The sequence below is a fragment of the Ovis canadensis genome, chromosome 12 (assembly GCF_042477335.2).
Source record: "Ovis canadensis isolate MfBH-ARS-UI-01 breed Bighorn chromosome 12, ARS-UI_OviCan_v2, whole genome shotgun sequence".
NCBI classification, from domain to species: Eukaryota; Metazoa; Chordata; class Mammalia; order Artiodactyla; family Bovidae; genus Ovis; species Ovis canadensis.
Window position 1 is genome coordinate 77454594 of NC_091256.1, and position 23623 is coordinate 77478216.

General features: G+C 39.7%; 1 non-coding gene across 1 annotated transcript; it reads left to right on the forward strand.

Annotated features, from left to right (window-relative positions):
* Positions 1–21598: 21598 nt before the first annotated feature.
* LOC138416723 (U6 spliceosomal RNA) lies at positions 21599–21705 on the forward strand. The gene has a single exon (XR_011247839.1). It is a non-coding gene; the product is annotated as a U6 spliceosomal RNA (small nuclear RNA).
* Positions 21706–23623: the final 1918 nt, after the last annotated feature.

The window sequence follows — 23623 nt, forward strand, 5'->3', positions numbered from 1 at the left end:
GCTGGGATTCAAACCCAACGTTTATTGAGATGTTGCATGATTATTAATGATCTTGCTGGAAAAAAGAAATCCTAGAGGAACATGACATGTGGAAAGGAATGAATGTCTTTTAGAGTCTACTAACCTACACTTTCTATGGGTATTTTGATTAGTATTTATAAAGGAAGCAGTTAATAAGTTTGGACTCATAGTATGACACTGTTTTAATAAGAGCAGTACTTTATCGAGCTACTAAAAGAACAAATCTGATTTAGTTAATAAGTATAAGACCTCCAAGATAAATTCCATACAATGAGTAATCTTGAAATGCAATACTGTAGAAATTTCCTAAATCAGATTGTTGCTATGAAGAAGATAATTCTGCAACATGTATAATGATGCTTTCTCTGTGCTGTTGACAAGGTTTGTGAGAAATGCCCTTTCAGGGCTTCCCTGGTGGTCCGCTGGTTAAGAATCCTCCTGCCAGTGCAGAGGACACAGGTCAATCCCTGGTCCAGGAAGACACCCCATGCCAAGGAGCCATTCAGCCTGAGCACCGCAGCTACTGAGCCTGTGCTCTAGAGCCCATGCTCGGTAACAAGAGAAGCCACTGCAAGGAGAGATCCATGCACTGCAACAAGAGTAGCCCCAGCTTGCCACAACTAGAGAAAGCCCACATGTAGCAATGAAGACCCAGCACAGTCACAAATAAAGAAATGCACCTTCAGCAATCTTACAAATTCATCAGATTTCTGGATTTAGGTGAATCAGTGTTGGAGCCATATCAGCCCTTTAAGTCCACCTTGGATAAACGGATCCTTCTGTGACAGGTCAACACATGTCACTTTTCCCATTGTCACACTTTAGTAGAAATATTTTAAATGCCTTGGAGTTTAATATCTCACTTCTACCTCTAAGTCTTGAAAGCCTCCTTCTGTCCACACTGGGGACAAGATACAAACCTCTTTGTTCCTCAGACTTTCATTGTTATTTTAGTTTCCCCTTCCTTGGCATCCATGCCAGTGCATTTTATGAGAACTGGCTGTACAGTGTCAGTGAAAAATTGACGACGACCTCTATTTGAGCCAAAAAATTGTCAAGAGTACTGAAGTTCAGGACTCTCCATTTTGCTTGTTTTCAGATGGAATACAGACCGATCACAATCTGAATCCTAGGCAGCTGCCTGGGCAATACTGGGCATTTATTTCAGTGCCAAGCTAAATAGACAAATATCTACTTAGATATTAAATCTGTTCCAGTTTTGGGAGGAGTTGTTACCAATTGCTTACAATGGTTCTTTACATTTCTATTGCTGTTAATTATTACTTATAAGAAATCTTAATCCATTCTGCCAAAGATTTGGGAATGAATAGATCACCTTAACAATATTTCTTAATTAAATGATACTTACAAGTAAAAGCCCAGCTTAAATCACTAACATGTACAGTAATAGAAACTAAAACTATCAAGATAATAACAGAAATCAAAAGACACAAAAGCCTCTGACCTATGAACTGAAAAACTCCAGTTTAGTAGTTTCTAATGGATTCACATTCTTCAGCTTTATGATTTTTTTAATCTCATGTCTAATATTTCTACTTCAGCTTTTAATGAAAGCAAAAGAATGCATGCAAAATAAGAAACATATTTTAAAAGTGAAATAGGGAAGGGTGACTTCTAAAATGAAATCAATATTTATCAATAGCTTTGTGGGAACTCCAAGAGTTGGGAGGTTAATAGAGGAATGCATTGTATTCTTGTCAAAATTATGACATAGTGATATTGTCTCACTTGCATTCCCTCTAGTCCCTTAAGACAGATAATCATCCACCCATCATTTCCTAAGACACAGTTATTGTGAGCCTAGTATATCCCAGATACTGTTTGAGTGCTGAAAACACAAAGACACAGCTTCTTCCTTGGAGAGGAAAGGCAACTGCGTCAAAAATTACAGAACAATATTCCTTAGCTACTCAGAGTCCCTTGTTTCAAGGTGAGATCCAGGTCTGACTCCTCAGGATAGTAAACCAGGGACCTGGAGCTTTCCCTTTTGTTCCTATTAACTCCAGCGATAAAAGATAAATGATTTTTTTCTCTTATATGGAACATAGAACTCATTATCTCAAGCGGTATCACAAAAACAAAAGGATCAAGATAAATTCATGTCTGATGCTCACAGTTCAGTTCGGTCGCTCAGTCGTGTCCGACTCTGCGGACACGACTAACTTTTGAAAGTGATGACAAGAACAACTGTGTTCTTCCATGTCCCTTCAGATCCACTGTCACCAGGAGAATATGGGGTAGTACAGAGAGGGACAAGAGAAAGAAATAAATGAAAAGTTCTGAATACTGTTCAACCTGTTGGGCTTCCATACTGGGAAACTTAACTGATTTTTTTTTTTTCCCAGTTGTGATGCGGGGAAACTTAGAAATTACCATGGCCTTTTTTTTGGAGAGAAAATTATACCGGAAAGGAAATAATGCTTTTGAGAAAAACTGGAAAATGACCTAGTTGTTATCTGAATGACACACAGACATGAGTAATCTCTTTATTAGCGTCTCTATTGCTTCAGAGAAGGGAAACAAAATCTGAACCAAAGGATGAAAAAATACATGCATTTTCACTGATAAATCTAAATGCAAGATGATGACAACATCATGACCTTTAAAAGATTGCTTCCTTTTAAGGCCTTGAGCTTTAATCCGACTGGTTGAATATGTGTCCTCTGTTGGTATATTGCTTTGCTCGTCTTTCCCAGACACGCAGACCTCCCAGCACCAGCGTGTACATTCCATCTGACTAGATGTAAAGTGCTAATGGATAGAGCTTCTGGATTGGGAACCTGGCAGGCTGGTTTTCATGTTTCCTGATAAAACATGGAAAAACACCTCCAAGGTCTTCCAAAATATGACATGTGGTAGATGAATTCAGTTTTCCACTACGTTGCAACCACACTATAATATGACTAACTATGGCATCGGAGATCAGTTTAGCACCAGCCCATCCTCTAGCCAATGATATTTTTAAAAATACGTTTTGCGTCCAAACAATTGTAAAACTCACAATATGGGACTTAGGGATATGATAGTGAGGTCCCAGTGAACCAGGAGTCACTTTGTAATTCTTAAGATTTAAAAAGTAAACTTCCTCTGTGGAGTATAAGAACACACTCTTTGTGGATACGGGCAAACTAATGATTTTGGCAGTCCTCTTTTTTTCCTCCTTGTTCAAAAATCACTCAAGTTTTGAGTGCATGTAAGAGGCCTCGGCAGTCTCGAGTCCTTGGAATGCTGCACATGGCCACTTTATAACCAGCACAATATCAAAGGCATAGCACAGTAGCATAATGAGCGATCCTTGTTTTCAAACTGTAGGAGTGATGCTTAGAATTTGACCCCAAATGTTGTTCTTTCTGGACCAGATAATGTCAAGGTGAACAGGAGAATCAGAATGAAACAAAGTTGCATTTCTGCCAAATACTGAATCACTAATCTTCTGGGAAGAAAGCTTTGAAGCCTATTGATTGTAAGAGCCAGCAGGGGAACACTGATGTACCACTCATTATGCAAATATAGTATTTTACCAGACTCTTAAGAGGGGCTTCTCAACCCAGATTTTCCTCCTTTCAGGCAAGGCCACCATTTGGGCTTCATTGCACAGCATTTAATCTCTGTCCTTGAAGTTCACAGATTAACTTGCTCTGTGATTTCCTCCCTGTGACAGCCTCTGGCTGTGTTTTTACTGCCTTAACAGCTACTGGCAGGCAGCTCGTCTCCCACATTCACTACAGAGTAAACAGGAATTTGGTCCCAGGGTAACTGGCTGCTCTCCAGCCGAAGAATGCAAGTTATTCGTGAGCCCAGTGGGCTTGCTTCTGCTTCATGTAGACCGTTTTCACTCCGGAGCACAAGGACAAAAAGCTGTGAAGGTCTGGGATCTTGAGGATTATTCTTTGCAAACATGTAATAACCCGTGTTTCTTCTCCCCAGCTATTTGCTAACCTTCCCCCACCTCTTCTACCATCTTACATTTCATGGTGATTACCAGAAATTTACCAAAGAAACATCCATGAAGTGGCATATTTCTTTCAAAAATATAATCGACTCGATAAACACATCTGGGTGCATTATTATCTTGGAGAAAGAACTGGTTTACAAAACTTTTAAAATTAAATCTTCATGAGAATGTGGGGGTAAGTGCCAAATGAGTTTGTGATCATGTAGATTAATAATAATTGAAAAAAATTAAGAAAACAATGGAGGGGGAAAAAACAGCTTCAAGGGTAGGTGTATATATACTTTGAAATTTGAGTTGGTGAATACTAGATTTAAAGTTTACCCAAAACTAAGAGATTTAAACAAAATTTAAAAAGACAAAAAGAGTTATTAATTTATGACCACTAGGAGAAGGTTAAGATTTCCTGCCCCTCTAAGATAAGGCACTTAAAAGACTGTTATCTGAAAGGTGCATGCTTTTACCCTGGATACCATACTTTCTGAATTCCTTCATGAACCACACTACAAACAAGACTCTAGTATTTGACACTATAGCCCTAAAATCTGCTCAGCAGAGACATTAACAATTGTTTGAGATTTAGGAAAAAGAGAAAATGTTTCATTCCTTCAGTTTACTCAGAGTCATCCAATGAATGTACAACACACAGCGTATTAAATATATTACACACCCTGATTTACTTAGATATTTATTAGTATTTGCTGAAAACCCGAATGAAGGTATTTTGCATTTTTGGAATGTAATTCACGGTATCAATTCCTTCATATTTCAGTTCCCAATCAGGGTGTGGACTTCCCCTGTGGCTCAGCTGGTAAAGAATCCACCTGCAATGAGGGAGACCTGGGTTCAATCCCTGGGGTGGGAAGATCCCCTGGAGAAGGGAAAGGCTACCCACTCCAGTATTCTGGCCTGGAGAATTCTGTGAACTGTATAGTCCGTGGGGTTGCAAAGAGTCGGACACGACTGAGCAACTTTCACACTTTCACTTTCAATCAGCGTGTGGCAGTCTGTCTCTCTTTCTTGATGATGAGTCTACCTTTTGATCAGCACTTGTCAATTGTGTGGAATCTTCCAAAACAGACCCTTGGAGATTGGCAGAGATCTATTTTTATTAGTGGGTAAAATAGAATATTAGCTAACTTTAACATGTCACCTGTAGCTTTTAAGACCAGTATATTTCATAGTTCAAACATTTGTGTTCCAGGCACTGGAAGCTATAAAACTGAATGATGTATGATTTTTGCCCTTAAGGAGATTTCAGTCCACTGGAGAATATAGAAGCACAAACAAACATTAGTGATAAAGTGTAAGCGCAACAAAGAGGAATGTAATAAACTGCCGTGGAAGTACTGATGAAACAGACATTCATCCTGAAAGGGAGATTGGTGAAGGCGACTCTAGCAGATGCGGTGCTATCTGAGCGTGTATTGCAGAAGGTGGAGGGAGGGGATGGGGAAGGAGCTTCAGGCAGAGGGGCAGTGTGGACAGAGGTGTGAGGCGGGAGCTTCTGGGCAGTGGTGAGAGGAGAGGTGCTGGAGCAAGAGCTCTCCTGTGCTAAGGGCGTCTATGTACACACGATGTGGTTTCAAGGTCCTATAGATGGTCAGGAGTCTTCAGAGCAAGTAGCATAATCAGGTCCAGGTGCCGTTTGGGGTTTTTCATGAGAAGAATCTAAGCATTTGTTAAATGTTCACAAAGCATATATCCATCTGATTCATACATTTGGATGTGGATTATTATCCCATTATTACCCATCTTGTTCCTTAAAGATTTAGAAAATTCTTTGTAACTAAAACCCTCTGCCTGGGGATATGTGAAGAGAAAACAGGCTTATAATGTTCTGCACTAATACCAGCTTGAGCGAGATTGCACTCCTCATACTTTCTTACAGGCTCAGACTTTCTCTCTTCAGACCAGCTGCAGGGGCATCAGAAGAGCCAGATATGAGTTCCAGGGTTTTATTGCAGCTGCCAAGCCAGCTGTGCTCTCTTTGCCAAACCGCTTGACTTCTTTAAGTCTCAGTTGCTTTGTCTGTAAAATGGTGGGTTGAAAGAATGGTGGAAGATAATTATACCAACTTTTTCCAGAGCCTTATGAAATTAATCAAGTGATCTAATAGACACAATTTTTTGAAACCGTGAAGTATCACAAAAGATACAGGGTTATGGTTATATTTGTCAAAGACCTGTAATGACAACAATTATTTATTAAGGATTTGTTTTGTGCTAGCACTGTTCTGCGTTCTTTACCTATGTGATCTCATTTAATCCTCATAACAATCCTATAATGGAGGTTTTTTGAAAAAGGAAGCTGGGCTTGATAAGGTTAAAAATTCATGAGCAACAGAGCCAGAAGTTAGACCCTTGCTTTCCTGACTACAAGCCTAGGCTCTTAACCACAACTTCCCCATCAATCTTGGCAAAATTTTTACTTCTTCCTTTAAAGTCCAAACAACTGACAAGAGATCAGCCACAAATGATAATTTCAAAGTTACTAAGCTTAAGTTGATCAGTGTTTCTTTTTATTAATACTATCTGAATTAGGAATCTAGAGATGGAAATTAAAAATGTAATTCCTTGCCCTTTATTCCAGATTGGAACAGTAGCTATGGATTGACCAAAACATACATTCAGGTTTTTCTGTACCATCTTATGGAAAAATCTGAGTGAAATTTTTGGCCAGCCCATTATTGTTGACTACGAATAGAATATGCTATGAATTTTTGTTGTGAAAATACAACTCAAGGAAAAATATAAAATAGGAGTCAGTTTTACAGGGAGGCAAAACTACACAAATTTAAAAGTTTTTCTTCTTTTTTTTTTAATCTGTAAAGACTACGTTGCTAATAGTGGAACACAGAGAAAACCTGGAATGCTTGTACCCAGTCCCCTACTGCAATATCTGAAGATCCATCTTCCCTTAAACAGTGAGTAAAGATTGTGTTACTTTCAGGTCTGTGAGAAAACTGAAAAAAAGGTACAGCTGTCTTTCCACAATGTAGCTGAGTGATGAAGCTTCAAAAAGCAGTGGAATGCATTGTTATATATTTGATATAGATACATTAGAAACCCTGGCTTGGTTTAATTATCCACAGTGTTGAATTGATCCTAGTATCTGTTATTTGTTGATGCAAGCCTTGTTGCATATCCTGGGCAGTATCTCAGTGGCTTCTCTCCATCCTTGTCTAAGCGGGTGTTGCTGTTCCAGCAAAGATCCTGGAGACTCAGGTCCCAACCTTCCATGGTCTCTGCTCCAGGCAGTAGATGGCACAGTTGAGCTTGGCTTTTGTGATTCTTTGTTCTCACATGTCTTCATTGGTGAAGTTTAAATAGTCTCAAGCTACTCCTTAAAATAACTTTAGTTTTTAATCAAAAGAACTTCAGTATGTCTCTCTTATTCTATTGAATCTCATATATTGCGTATTGTATAATGCCTTTTAAAAAAGCTTATAATAACTCAGGTGCATCTCTACCTCATTCGGAGGTTATCTACTCTAAAAAGGATACCACCCTCATTTCTATACTTTTTCTTCTGTCCAAGCTCATCAAAATTTTCTATATACTTCCCATTCATTTAGTAAATCTTAAAAATCAATGCTAGATTATTTTCTTCATGTCCTTCAAGTCACTCAAAGAGATCTACCAGTCTTAAGACTATGATGAGAACTCTTGCTTCAGTAGTATGTGAGAACTAAAGTATACTCTGTCAATGGAGGCAGAATCCTCTTTTGATATAAATGTGTGTTTTGAGAAAGCCAAAGTGTTATCAGTTCAGTTTAGTTCAGTCATTCAGTCGTGTCCAACTTTTTGAGACCCTTGCAGCACGCCAGGCTTCCCTGTCCATCACCAACTCCCAGAGCTTACTCAAACTCATGTCCATAGTGTCAGACATGAGTGTCCAACCACCTCATCTACTGTTGTCCCCTTCTCCTCCTACCATCAATCTCTCCCAACATCAGAGTCTTTTCCAATGAGTTCTTTGTATCAGGCGGCCAAAAGTATTAGAGCTTCAGCTTCAGCGTCAGTCCTTCCAATGAATATTCAGGACTGATTTCCTTTAAGATTGACTGGTTGGATCTCCTTGCAGTCCAAGGGACTCTCAAGAGTCTTCTCCAACACCACAGTTCAAAAGCATCAATTCTTTGACATTCAGCTTTCTTTGTAGTCCAACTCTCACATCCATTCATGACCACTGGAAAAACCATAGCTTTGACTAGATGGACCTTTGTTGGTAAAATAATGTCTCTGCTTTTTAATATGCTGTCTAGGTTGGTCATAGCTTTTCTTCCAAGGAGCAAGCGTCTTTTAATTTCATGGCTGCAGTCACCATCTGCAGTGATTTTGGAGCCCCCAAAATTAAGCCTGTCACTATTTCCATTGTTCCCCATCTATTTGTCATGAAGTGATGGGACCGGATGCCGTGATCTTCGTTTTCTGAATGTTGAGTTTTAAGCCAACTTTTTCACTCTCCTCTTTCACTTTCATCAAGAGGCTCTTTAGTTCTTCTTTGTTTTCTGCCATAAGGGTGGTGTAATCTGCGTATTTGAGGTCATTGATATTTCTCCCGGCAATCTTGATTCCAGCTTTTGTTTCATCCAGTCCGGCATTTCACATGATGTACTCTGCATGTAAGTTAAGTAAACAGGGTGACAATACACAGCCTTGATGTACTCCTTTCCCAATTTGGAACCAGTTCATTGTTCCATGTTCGGTTTTAACTGCTGCTTCCAGACCTGCATTCAGATTTCTCAGGAGGCAGGTAAAGTGGTCTGGTATTCCCATCTCTTCAAGAATTTTCCAGTTTGTTGTGATTCACAGAGTCAAAGGATTCAGTGTAGTCAATGAAGCAGAAGTAGATGTGTTTCTGGAATTCTCTTGAAATTCTCTATGATCCAGCAGATGTTGGCAATTTGATCTGTGGTTCCTCTGCCTTTTCTAAATCCAGCTTGAACATCTGCAAGTTCTTGGTTCAAGTATTGCTGAAGCCTGGCTTGGAGAATTTTGAGCATTACTTTGCTAGCATGTGAGATGAATGCAATTGTGTGGTCGTTTGAACATTCTTTGGCATTGCCTTTCTTTGGGATTGGAATGAAAACTGACCTTTTCCAGTCCTACAGCCACTGCTGAGTTTTCCAAATCTGCTGCCATATTGAGGGCAGTACTTTAACAGCCACCCATCTAGGTCATCACAGAGCACCAAACTGAGCTCCTTGTGCTATTCTACAGGTTCCCACATGAACACTATTTTAAATGCCATTTCTTAGTATCAGTTTCCCATATTAATTGGCTAGCCAGACTTTGGCAAGAGAATAATAGTCATTTTTCTCAACCTAAATTTAAACAATACCTGATAACTCTGTACTTGCTGACCGGAACCAAAGTTAACAAGAGATGCCATAGCTCTGTTGTTATTTCTACCCTACTGAATTCATTACAATATGGAGAAAGAATGTGATGTGATTGGAAAAGAATTTTTTCCTGAATGAGAGATTAATCTATGTTCTGTGATTTTTAAATCCTCTAGATAAAGCCTTTAAAAATAATTTGGAACTAATAAATGTTACAGAAGTAATAACTTAACCCAAGCTAAGCTGTACCCCACCATTTCTTTTAGAGAGAGAGCAGTCAGTACAAACAATTTCTAGGAGCCTCCAAATGGAGATTTCAAAAACAATTAGATCGGGTTCTCAATCTTTGCTACACATTGTAATTACCTGGAAAGCTTTAAAAAGATAATGATGCAGATTTAATCAGTCCAGGGGAAGGCCCAGGCAGTACATTTTTTAAGAGGTTCAGAGGTGATTCCAAGTTGGGAATCGTTCATGGCTGGAGTGAAGGATACTTGGTAAAAATGGCATAAAATGAGATATGAGAGAAATTTGTACATCTGGTTAAGAAATCTGTATTTATCCTACAGATAATGTACAGTGATTGAGTACTCTAGGCAGAGAAGAGCCATAATTTTGATAGTTTTGAAGATTATCACCTTTTTGTTGGTGTGGATAATCAATGAATTGGCATTGGGAGCCCTTGGGAGCAGGCTTCAAGGGTTGCCTTCATATTTCATGATCTTGAGATTACATGTTTGCCCTCATTCAGTTGAAATTAATAAAAATTTTAAAATTGAATTAAAAATTAGAATATAGTTGGTTCACAATGTTAGTTTCTGCTGTACAGCAAAGTGTATCAGTTATACATATACATATATCCACTTTTTAAAGATTCTTTTCCCATATAGGTCATTACAGAGTATTGAGAAGAGTTCCCTGTGCCATACAGTAGGTCCTTATTATTTATTTTATATATAATAGTGTATATAGTGTATATGTCAATCCTATCAGGAGGAAAGGATTTTCCTCCTTCCACCCTCCCCACTTTCCTCCCAGTAACTATAAGTTTGTTTTCTACATCTGTGACTCTATTTCTGTTTTGTAAATGAGTTCATTTGTACCATTATTTTTTAGAAGCTACATATAAGTGATATCATATTTGTCTTCACATGTCTGACCTACTTCACTCAGTCTGGTCATCTCTAGGTCCATCCATGTTACTGCAAATGGTATTATTTCATTCTTTTTTATGGCTGAGTAATATTCCATGATATATATACACATACACACACACACCCCACGTGTTTTTTAAAATTTGTTTTCTTTTTTTTAAAATTCAAACAGTCTTATTAACATGTCCTCATGTCCTCATGTGGTAGCTCCTTTGATGATGATTTTGTTCTAGTCAAGACTTTCTCCAGATTAAGCCTTTAAAGTTGTTTCCTACAAATCAACAGTTGTTAGATAATAAACTTACATGTTTAAGTCCCTTTAATCTCTTAGCTTTTTTAGTTTGGAACATATAGACTTAGTTTACTTCTTTGGAAACGTGTTTCCCTTTCAAACAACCTGGAATTGTAATTCCTTTTAGAGGAAAAAAAAAGACAGTGAACAAATTATGGAAGTTTATGGTTTATAAATTGGAGAATCAAATGACATTGATTTGAAAAAATACAGTTAAAATAAGAATCACCTTTAAAAAATAATTATTTTCTATTTTCTTCTTTTAAGCCTCTAGAGACACTTCATTGTCTGGACCAGGAACTTCCTTAAGGATTACTGTCTTGGAAGTGGTATAATGAATATGCCAAAAATTTATAAAAGGCTTTGAAATGGGTAAAAATATTATGAAGTTTTTTTTTTCAATTGAATGCTGTGCTTTTTTTAGTGTATGCTCTAGAGTTATCTGATTCTGTAAGAGTCTGTGCCTTTCAATGTCTTCGACTTGTTTTATGACTCTGTAAACTAAAGAAAACTGATAGTAACGCAAATTACGATGCAAGCCGTTTCCATCTGCCCTGTAAAAGAGTCCTGTTTGAAATCCATAGTGTATTTCAGCAGTCCTAATCATCTGTCGTGTCTGAAAACCTCCAACCACTCTCAGGCGTGATGATTCACTTGAAGGACTCACAGGACTCAGGAAAAAAAACCCTTATATTAGTGGATATAGTTTGTTAAAGTGAATGGCTACAGATTAGAATCAGCAAAAGGAAAAGGTGGGTAGGACAGAGTCCAGAACACACTAGGCACAAGCTTCGAGTGCTGCCAACCTGGGAGGCTCATCCAAGCCTTGGAGTCCAGGATTTTTACTGGGGATCAGTTGTGTAGTATCAGCCTGTAGTATGTGAGTGACTGACATTAGCTACTCAGTTACTACGTCCCAGAGGTCAGACTGATACAGTGTGACCCAAAGCCTCAGACATGAAATAAATGACTCTTGGCAAGCAGGATATTCCAAGAACTCAGAGATCTTCTCCCAGGTGTCAGCGGAGGACCAGTCCTTTCTTGGAATGGGCAGGGTTGAATAACCAAGCCTGCTGAGTCAATCCTTTCCTGGACACACTCATCCATATATACTAAAGAAACCGGTGTGTGTGTGTGTGTGTGTGTGTGTGTGTGTGTGTGCGCTTTAGAGTTTGCAATGAACTGGCTGTTGTTGATTGGACCTTACTCGTTCCCTCATTGGTGGGCTAAATAAAATCTGTGACACATTTGTGTTTACATTCATTGTCATAGCTTAGTTTCACCCTTTAAACGTTAATCCTTTAACAAACGCATGAGCATAAAAATCAGGAGTTTTGTTTTGTTTCTGTTTGTAGGTTTGTCTTCCTCCTTCCCTTCCTTCCTTCCTTCTTTCATTCCTCCCATTCCCCTTCTGTCCTTTCTTCCTGTTTCTTTATTGTTCCCCCTGCTCTTTCTCCATCTACGCCAACAGGGACATATGGAAACACAGAAACCTACTCTCTGCCCTATTTCACCTTTTCCTTACCAGCGCGAGGAGTTACCTGTCACTAACTGAGCACGCTGCACATCTGCGCTGAATTATGGTTTAGAGGGGCCCTTCGCAGACGCTGCTTCATCTGTCTTCCCTCCATCCTCTTGCGGCAGGCGGGTATTGGGTCTCATTTTTCAAATAATGAGACTGAGGCTCAGGGTTTACAAGGTGACTTGTCCAAAGTTTCGTGACTGATAGATGGCTTGACGTGCTTACAGATCTAGACGCACGTACATAACAGCCCGCTGGTGTTTCTGCTTGAACGTGTTGCAGACAGCGCGGACTTCACATGCAGAACTGAAACTCTCGTCTTACTCTGTCCCCTTCTCCAGTTTCTTCTGCTCCAGTTTTTTGCCATTCAGCAAATCCACACTGGTGGCATTCCTGACTCCCCCTTTCTTTTCTCTCACCTCTCATATCTAACCTATCAGTAAATCCTCTGGATTATAACTGTAAAACATATCTCCAACCTATCCTTTTCTTTCCATCTGTACTGTGTGCGTGATGGTTTAACACCAGGTCTTCTTGCCTTTGAAACTATTTCCTACTTACCTTTAACCCTATTTCCATATGCCCTCCAGAGTGATCTTTCATTAAAAATAAATTTCATTATTGTACTTAAAATCCATTCAGTGCCACAGTAACTTACTTTCTAATGTTCCCGCAGAGTCTCTGTACAAGTTGGGCCTGTTTGCTTTTCTGGCCACCATGCTGCTTCTTGCCAACATGTTCTAGCCCTGTGAACCTCTCTGTGGCTCACACATGGCAAACTTGCTCTGCTTTAGCGCCTCTCTATGCTGTTTTCTCTGATAACACCCTCCCCAACCCGCTCCCCCAAGCTTTTCATTAATCAGTTCCGTGTCTAATTCATACACATACTTTAAATGTCACATCCTCAAGAAAAACTTTCACCAAACCCTCCAACTCAGTGTAAGTCCTCCTGTATTTTCTAATGACACCCTTTCTTTTTCTTCTGGTTTTTATTATAACTTTAATAAATATGTTTTTTTTCACATTCCCCTAGCTCACAAAGACAATGATTATGTCTGTTTTGCAATATTCCAGCAACTATAGAGTCAGAAAAGGGTTGCGCATACAGTAGGCACTTAATACATGTCTTGTGACAGAAGGAAAACATAGCAAACCTCAGAACCAAAGCTTCTAATTCTGGTGATGATTTACTTGCTAAGTCGTGTCCAACTCTTGAGACCCCATGGACCATAGCCCGCCAGGCTCCTCTGTGATTCTCCAGGCAAGAGTACTGGAGTGAGTTGCCATTTCCTTCTCCAAGGGATCTTCCTGACCCAGGAATCAAACCTGGGTCTCCTACATTGCAGGCAGATTCTTTACCAACTAAGCTATGAATCAAGGACTTTTTCTTGATGCTACATTGACTCTCTAGGGAGCCCTCTTCCTATTTTTACAATTTCACTTTCAGTTGCACTCTTGCAGATTTAATTTTCTGTTACCCAAGTAAAACATGATTAAATCTTTTATCATTAATTTTTTTTCAAGTGTTGCATTAAAGGTTTGAAAATGAATGTGCCCTGAGGGGGTGGTTAAGTCAGTGAAAGGAATTTAAGGCTCTTATTCTTAAGGCATTAAATCCTAGACCATACTGGACATTTCTATTCTCCATATCATCCCCTTAGCTCATTTCATTTTCTTCTTTTATTGCCTCAATCAAGTCTATAGTTTTCATTTTTTAATTTAATGTTTTTTTCCTTGTGGTAAAAGTCACGTGATATAAAACATGCTATTTTAACCACATTTAACTGTACAGTTCAATGGCACTAAGCACACTCACACGGTACAACTCACTATTGCCCAAATTTTTCACCTTCCCAAACGGAAACTCTGTCCCCATTAAACACTAACTCCTGATTCCCCCTCCCTGCTAAGTCTATACTTTTCAAAGACCTGCAAGTCGGCCTTTCCACCGGCACCCACACAGCTCAACTCTCTTCTTTTCAAATTACTTTTGAGGTTGAAGAGAACTACTTTTCCCTCTAATCCATGTTGTGTTACATATTCTAGATATGAATGAGGCAGAAGGTAGCTCACCATGTAGGGGAGCCGCTAACTAGCAGTCAGAGCTACCCTTCCTGAGGAGAGGCTGTGTACCAAACGAGGTACAGCCATTCCTAACCCTCACAACAGCCTTTGAGTGAGGTATTATTATTCCCATTTGTATTAACTGTGTAACAACTGCCCCTCCAAAAAAAAAAAAAAAAAAAGGCTTAGAAGCTTAAAATGATGCATGTTTATCTAACCCATAGTTTCTGTGGGTCAGAAAATCAGGCTTGATCCTAAATGGCTTAGCTTGGCCCTCTGCTTTAGGGAAGCTCAGAAAGCTGCACTCAAAGAGGTGGCTGATGCTATAATCATTCAAGGATCAATTAGAAGACGGTGTACTCCCACGCTTCCAGGAAATTGAACTTCCACCTCACATGATTGCTGTTAGGCCTCAGATCTTCACTGCCTCTTGGTCCTAACAGAGGGAGAGAGGAGAGAGAGAAAGAGAATATGAATACGAGAGGACCTAATCTTGCAAGTGCTATCACATCGCTTTTGCTGTATGCTGTTTTCTAGTCATTAGAAGCAATGGACTGGGTTCAACCAAGCCACAAAGGAAAGGGAATTCACAAGGGTGTGAATAGCAGGAAGCCATCATTGGGAGCTGTCTTAGAGACTGCCTACCATGCCAGTGGACAGAAAAAAAAGAAAAGAGAGACAGATAAATTAATTATGAGACTAGGATTCACACCCAAGTCTGTCTGATTAGGAACTCATATTCTTTCCATCTCATTTTGTAGCCTTATGATGTTCAACAAATGATGGTTGCTGAAATGACTCTGACATCACAAATTGGTGCGCTAAAATAACCAGGTATTCTCCACATCCATAGACTAAACTGCTAATCTTGGCCAGCCGTTTAACAATGGCCTACGGTTGTGCTGAAGAAATGTCTGGTTAGATCAGCAGTGTAGTAGGAAATCAAGCACAAGAATGCAGAGAGAGCAACCTAAAAGCAGTCGGCTGTGACATGTCTGAAAGACATACCTAATTATTCCTATAGAATCATAGGAATGCTGGTGTAGCTTCTGTCTAGATAAATGGGAATTTAGTCAAAGAGTTATTGACCCAAGTATTCAAGTAGCAAATGATTCCACAAGGTCCTGCTTGGTGGAAAATAAGTCTACTAGAGACTAAGTCTCCTAGAATATAACTTCTTTTGTTTCTATTTTCTTCTGTTCAATTAAAAAAATTAAAATCTTGGCCACACCACAGCGCATATGGGATCTTGGTTCCTGACCAGAGGTTGGACCTAAGCCCCTGCACTGACAGCACAGAGCCCTAACCACTGGACCACCAGGGAAGTGCCTCTTCTATTCAGTTTTTTAGCACTATCCATTGTACCTTTTCTATACCCCAAATTTTGAGATCACTAATAAAGAAAAGTCACTCGCATAGTTCCTTCTTACTTAAAAAAAAAAATCGTTAGAGTCACTCAGGTAGACCTGAGTGAACTGACCTTTTGAAAGGTTTCAGGTGCCGATCACCAGAGGAAACAGGAAAGAGCTGGATCTAATTGTCACCCCTCCTCTGTCTCTAAGCTTTGTTTCTCTTACCTTCTGTTTCTACCCACCCAGAAGCTCTGGAGGGGGTGAGCTGCAAGAGTTGCCAGCTTCTTCTTTCCAAAATTACATTAGAAGGCTTTAAATCTTAACTGTAAAAGTTATTCTTCATGTCATAAAGCTAGTTCATAGCTGCAGATTTATGTCTGGCTATAAGAAGGACTTGCAGAAACGGACACAGCATTGTTTGATATCAACTACATGGTCACTGGTCTTCCAGATGGCACTAGTGGTAAAGAACCCCCATGCCAATGCAGGAGACATGGGCAACGTGAGTTTGATCCCAGAGTCGGGAAGATCCCCTGGAGGAGGGCACAGCAACCTACTCCAGTATTTTTGCCTGGAGAATCCCATGGACAGAGGAGCCTGGCAGGCTGCAGTCCACAGGGTCACACAGAGTCGGACATGACTGAAGTGACTTAGCACGCACATGCACACAGCCACTACTTGTAAATTTGGGCATTTGTAATTTTTCTGGATCTAGGCATGAGAATTTTAATAGATGGATGTTTTGTATTTCACATACTTTCTCCTAACTCTTTTAGAACAAAAATGCAGCTGGGTCCTCCTAATAACCCTTCAAAGTTATCCTCTCAGTGTCAAACTACAAAGCAGCAGCTCTTATAAGATCCACTGAATGATTTTTAGATTATAGGAATGGAGGAAAGGGCAAGGATTCCATGCTAAGCTCCTAGTCAAATCTCTTCTGGAATAGATACCTTATGTGTAAGTGAAAGAAGATTAGTCCCTTGTTCTGATAAGTGTCAAAGTACATGAGCTCTTTGTTAGCAACAAAGATCAGGGAAACAAGATAACCATCACCCATGTGATGGCAGGTAACCCCCCCTGTGTAATACGGCTTTCTTTGAATTTTCTTTTCACATAACTGCTTTTAAAAAGCACTCCGGCAGTTGTGCGACAGAATTGCCAGGGCCTTTCCTTCTCGGATAAGAATGACTTCGTCTGATTCATGTGACGGTCAGGAATAATAAAGAAACACACTCAGCATACTTAACTCCCATGAGGGCACTTTACCAAATAGCTCTACAGATCATAATTGAGACCAGAGAACATTTTTTCTTTCTCTGCTCAGTGATATTGTCAGCGGTATATGAGATACAATTGTGGGTTGGGCAATGGGGCATGTAGAATTCTCAGGATGGGCCCTAATATAATTTAATCACCCAAGGTCTAGAACTCCCCTACTGACTATAGTTTTTAAAAGACCCAAGCAATTCTGGAAAAACTGGTGTCTGGTCTATCCGTCTAGAAGACACACACGCATGTTGATGAATGAATAAGAAGCACGGGTCTGGGGTTAACATAATGTTTACATCCTTCACTGAAACTGCCCTAATTGGCATCAAAGAATTTTAGAACAGGAAGGGTGGTTAGACATATAGTCAGAAATGGTCATGTTTACAAGTAGATCATTTTATTAATCCCAGAGTTTTTAGGTGAGCCTGTCAGTTTGCTGATCAGTGGTAGAGTCCAGTTGAATTCAGTAGGAGTCTTCATTATGGGTACTGAAGTGAACTTTGAATGGTTCAGGCAGAAAAGAGATTTATCCAGAAGATATCGGGTGGTTCACAGCATCCCCAGAAAGGCTTGGGAACCAGGATCAGAAGGGGTTGGGAGCAGGGCATGCTGCACTCTGTGTGGTATATGATGCTGCTGGCACTGCCTGTCTTGGGAACTAGATTTCAGTTGGCTCTTCATCTGCCACCAACATGGTAGAACCTCCAGCGTCTCTATGTCTTCCCTGGTGGCTCAGAGGGTAAAGGATCTGCCTGCAATGCGGGAGACCTGGGTTTGATCCCTGGATTGGAAAGATCCCCTGGAGAAGAAAATGGCAACCCACTCCAGTACTCTTGCCTGGAAAATTCCATGAACAGAGGAGCCTGGTAGGCTACAGTCCATGGGATCACAAAAAGTCGGACATGACTGAGCGACTTCTCTAGCATCTCTGCTTGTCAGTGTCATGAAGTTCCAGTTTGAAATGTGAATGGGGGATTGGAGTAACCAGGAACTTGGGGAAGTGAGTATCTACCTTTATACAAAGGGAGTTGTATAAAGCTTTAGATATTGGTTTGGCCAAAAAGTTGGTCTGGGTTTTCTATACCATCTTACAGTAAAACTTGAATGAACTTTTTGACCAACCTAATATATGAGGGAGGTTTAGATGGTTGGAGATCAAAAAAATGGACAGTGTTCACTGTCTCAGGTATATCCTGGTGCAGTTCATCAGAGAATATTAAGGTCTACTCCATAGTTTTATATTCATTCAATGTAATTTTTTGAGCAATTAGAGTGTCCTGAGCATATTACCATGAATTCAGCAATTTCTGTCCTTCAGAGTTTCACAGAAAGTCAGGCCTGTACAAAGGTAAATTATAGTAAAATTGGAAGAATGTTTTAATGTCTGTTCCAGCTGCTATAATAAAATACATTAATCTGGGTGACTTTATGCAACAAATATTTATTCTTCACAATTCTTGAGGCTGGAAAATCCAAGATCAATATGTGGAGTCTGCTTCCAAATTCATAGACAGCAAAATCTGTGTCCTCACAAGGTGGAAGTGGACTAGGGAACTCTGGAGTCTCTTTTATAAGGGCACTAATCTCATTCATGGATCTCCACTCAGTATCGCCCCAAAGCTCTAGCTCCTAAAATTGTCATATTGGGAGATAGAATTTAACATATGAATTTGGGAGGGAACACAAATATACAGATATTAGCAAATGTCTCAAGAAAAGAATTTCTCTCTAATCTACTAAATAGACAATATTCTTCCTTTAATTCTAATAATTCTGCAGGTTAAAGTAAATTATATAGTTATTTGGCTGCTTGGTGATAGTTCAGAAGTTCTTCTGACCTAAAAAGCTTGCAGAGAGATAGGTTATATTGTATCCTTATTGAAAATAAATTTTTTTATTTTAGTCTCTACACAGAATAAACTTCACTACTTTTTCTTGTCCAATGAACATTTGAAAAATCAAAATACTGGTTTGCACTGAACTTTAATTGGTTTCAGAATGTTATAAATTTGACTTAGTTTTTTCTCATTTTGAAGTTTAATAATAAAGGTCAAAAGTAAATTTTCTTTTTCTTCTGTACAAAAATGTACACATAATAAAGTTTTCATCAGTTTTGGTTTTTGCTCAGACATTCTTATTAGAAACAGTTTAGAAATAAGACCAGGCATGTTTCTAATACACAGAAAGGGAAAACAGTTTATTTACTCAAAATAGACACAGGGGAAAACTGTGAGGCCACGTTTGTTTCAGGGTCACTGCTTCTTTCCCCGCCGCCCCCTTTAAGGGCCTTTTCTTCCTGGGCACCTGTGTCCTTGACTTGACCACAGAGGCCAGCCCATAGTTCAGGTGTTTCTCTCCTACACAGAGTTTACTGCTGTTGCTACTGTTGGATTTTAACCAGTTCCATATTTTCTGTTCTCACCTGGGCTTGAGGTATTTTGCTGAGCTGATTAAACATATTAATTTTGTAACAAATGAAAAGGGTTAGAGAACTTCCTAAGTGAGGCTCAGTGCTCTTTCTTCAGTCTTCTGATAATATCTGCCACTTATGAATGGTTTGACAGACTGCTGAACCCTTAACAATTCTCACACCAACTTCTACAGGTGAATAGCATCATTGGCGTTCCCATTATATGTATTCATGAATGTTATATGACTTTTTTAAAATCTGCTGATGTGGCTAGGTTTTCAGTCTAGATCGGTATGACCACAAAGCAATGTATTTCCACTAAAGGATTATTTCATTTTTGAGAACTGTTTTTCTTTTCCTCCAATTTAAGATTAGTTATAGTGAACTTTATAAGTGTATGTTCTTTTTTCTTTCCTTCAGTTTTAAGTATCCCCCTTTTCTTTCATTGTTTCCCTTTCAGTAGAACTCTATTCACTTGCTTCTTGTTTATAATTCCTTCCCTCGCTATATGTAATAGTAAGAAATGAGCCAAATTTGAAGTTGCCATAGGCAAATCAATCTAGTTTTTGTAAATAGGCAGGATGGAAAAAAAATGGCAGAACAACAAAAAATCCTGGCCTTTGCAATAAGTACTTGGAAGACAGGCTGTGCACCAGTTGCTTAGGGCTGCCATAACAAATTACTACAAGCTGGTGGCTTAGAACAAAAGATGTTAATTCTCTGAGTTCTCAAGGGAAGAGGTTTAAAATCAAGATGTGGCCAGGGCTGTGCTTCCTCTGAGGGTTCTAGGGAAGAATACTTCCTTGCCTTTTCCTAGCCTCCGGTAGGTATGGGCAGTCCTGGATGTTCCGTGGCTTGCAGATACATCTCGGCAATCCCTGTCTCCATTGTCACATGACCCAATGTGGATCTGTCACTGTGTCTCTTCTCTTCTTATAAGAACACAAGTCGTATTGGATTGGGCTTCCCAGGTGATGTAGTGGTAAAAAGAGGCAGTGCAGCGGTACTGACAATGCAGGAGACGCAGGAGACGCGGGTTCCAGGGAAGATCCTGGGAGGAGGAAATGGCAGTCTGCTCTAGTAGTCTTGCCTGGAAAATCCCATGGACAGAGGAGCCTGGCAGGCTATAGTTCATGGCTGCAAAGAGTTGGACACGACTGAGCAGCAAAGTGCGCACGTGCACACACACACACACAGACACTTACACACACACACAGACACATTGGATTAAGGGCCCATAGTGGGCCCATAAGGATTCTACCCTAGTAGGATCTCATTTTAACTTAACTAATTAAACTTGCAATGACATCTGTTTCCAAATCAGTTCTGAGGTTGTGGAGATAAGGATTTCCCTGTGTCATTTTGGGGAGAAACATGTCAACCCATAGCAGGCCATAATATTTAAGCTAACATTAATTTCCTCTTATTTCTTAGGGGTTTCAGTTTGTGCTGCCATTGCTTTAAAAATACATGTGAAAATAGCCATAAAATGCAATTATCCTTTTACTGGGAAAAAAAATGGGTCCTTGAAAAATTATTTCTTTAGCATCTGCTTGTGCCTGGAGCTAGGTATTATGGAGGAAGATACAAGAGGGGAAAAAATTGTTGCAATATCACCCAGCAACTGGTTAAAAATGCAGATTGTTAGGATCCACTCCAGACCTCAAGAATCAGAATCTGCATTTTAGCATGTGTCCACAAGCTGCAACAGACTAAAACCACCAGAGCTGTGACTCAGGGCAGTGAGTCGGAAACTAGGCGACACATTAGAATCACCTAAGACTCTTCAGAAACATTCCCATGTCCAGGATGTACCCCATCTCTAGAAAGAGATCAGGCAAGAATAGTGTGAAAGTGTTAGTCACTCAGTCATGTCTGACTCTGTGACCCCATGGACTGTAGCCTGCCAGGTTCCTCTGTCCATGGGATTCTCCAGGCATGAATACTGGAGTGGGTTGTCATGCCCTCCTCCAGGGGATCTTCCCATCCCAGGGATCGAATCTGGGTCTCCTGCATTGCAGGAAGATTCTTTACAGTCTCAGCCACCAAGAACAGTAAAAAAAAAAAAAACAAAAGCAAGCCCACGTGATTTCAACTCACAGCCATAACTTTGCTTCTCAAATTCTCAAGCACATACAAATCACTTGGGGCTCTTGCTAAAATGCAGATCCTGATTGATTAAGACTGAGGTGGAGTGCTCACTTTGGCAGCACATATACTAAAATTGGAACGATACAGAGAAGATTAGCATGGCCCCTGCGCAAGGATGACATGCAAATTCGTGAAGCGTTCCATATTTTTAAAACTCCTAGAGGAGAACATAGGCAAAACTCTCTCTGACATAAATCACAGCAGGATCCTCTATGATCCACCTCCCAGAATTCTGGAAATAAAAGCAAAAATAAACAAATGGGATCTAATTAAAATTAAAAGCTTCTGCACAACAAAGCAAACTATCAGCAAGGTGAAAAGACCGCCTTCGGAATGGGAGAAAATAATAGCAAATGAAGCAACTGACAAAAAACTAATCTCAAAAATATCCAAGCAACTTATGCAGCTCAATTCCAGAAAAATAAACGACCCAATCAAAAAATGGGCCGAAGAACTAAATAGACATTTCTCCAAAGAAGATATACAGATGGCTAACAAACACATGAAAAGATGCTCAACATCACTCATTATCAGAGAAATGCAAATCAAAACCACAATGAGGTACCACTTCACACCAGTCAGAATGTCTGAGATCCAAAAGTCTGCAAGCAATAAATGCTGGAGAGGGTGTGGAGAAAAGGGAACCCTCCTACACTGTTGGTGGGAATGCAAACTAGTACAGCCACTATGGAGAACAGTGTGGAGATTCCTTAAAAAACTGGAAATAGAACTGCTTTATGACCCAGCAATCCCACTGCTGAGCATACACACTGAGGAAACCAGAATGGAAAGAGACACATGTACCCCAATGTTCATCGCAGCACTGTTTATAATAGCCAGGACATGGAAACAACCTAGATGTCCATCAGCAGATGAATGGATAAGAAAGCAGTGGTACATATACACAATGGAGTATTACTCAGCCGTTAAAAAGAATACATTTGAATCAGTTCTGGTGAGATGGATGAAACTGGAGCCAATTATACAGAGTGAAGTAAGCCAGAAAGGAAAACACCAATACAGTATACTAACACATATATATGTAATTTAGAAAGATGGCAATGATGACCCTGTATGCAAGACAGCAAAAAAGACACAGATGTGTATAGCGGACTTTTGGACTCAGAGGGAGAGGGAGAGGGAGAGGGTGGGATGATTTGGGAGAATGGCATTGAAACATGTATACTATCACATAAGAATCGAATCGCCAGTCTATGTCCGATGCAGGATACAGCATGCTTGGGGCTGGTGCACAGGGATGACCCAGAGAGATGTTATGGGGAAGGAGGTGGGAGGGGGGTTCATGTTTGGGAACGCGTGTACACCCGTGGTGGATTCATGTCAATGTATGGCAAAACCAATACAGTATTGTAAAATAAAGTAAAAATAAAAATTAAAAAAAAAAAAAAGACTGAGGTGGAGCCTGAGAACCTGTATTTCCAACCAGTTCCCAAGTGATGTTGATGCAATTTTATGTCTCTTGTATCTTCTGCAATGTGTTGAGCTCCAGGCACAAGCAGATGCTAAAACTAAATTTTTAAAAGGCAAAATGGTCCAATTATAGAATTAGTTATTTCAGATATGAAGGAAGAAATACTCTTCGCAATGTTTAATTTGTAAGTACTTCAAACGGATTTTTTCTCCCCCTCAAACTTGAAGAAGGCAGAAACACTTCAAACAAGATGGCTTTTGTTTTCTCAGGATTCTCTACAAAAAAATAGACTCAATAAGAGATAACAGCTAGGGTTGTTTTCCTGTTCCTTTTACACAGTTGCTTCAAGTTTCATTTTAGGTTCCCTGGGTACAACACACAGAGATCTTTCCCAGAGTGTATTGAGTTCTTGTGGACTGATTATTTCATCACAGCCCGTGTACACAGACCAGTGATTTGATAAACAATAGATCACCCAGAACTCTTTATTAACCTTCATGCCACTAACGCATTGTTTTCTGTTTCAAAGGAAATACATCCTAGTTTTGTCAGAGAGATGCTTTGGGGGATAAAAGTTATATGATTTCTTAGTTCCTGATCAAAGTTTAAAGCATTTGACATGATTAAAAACAATGG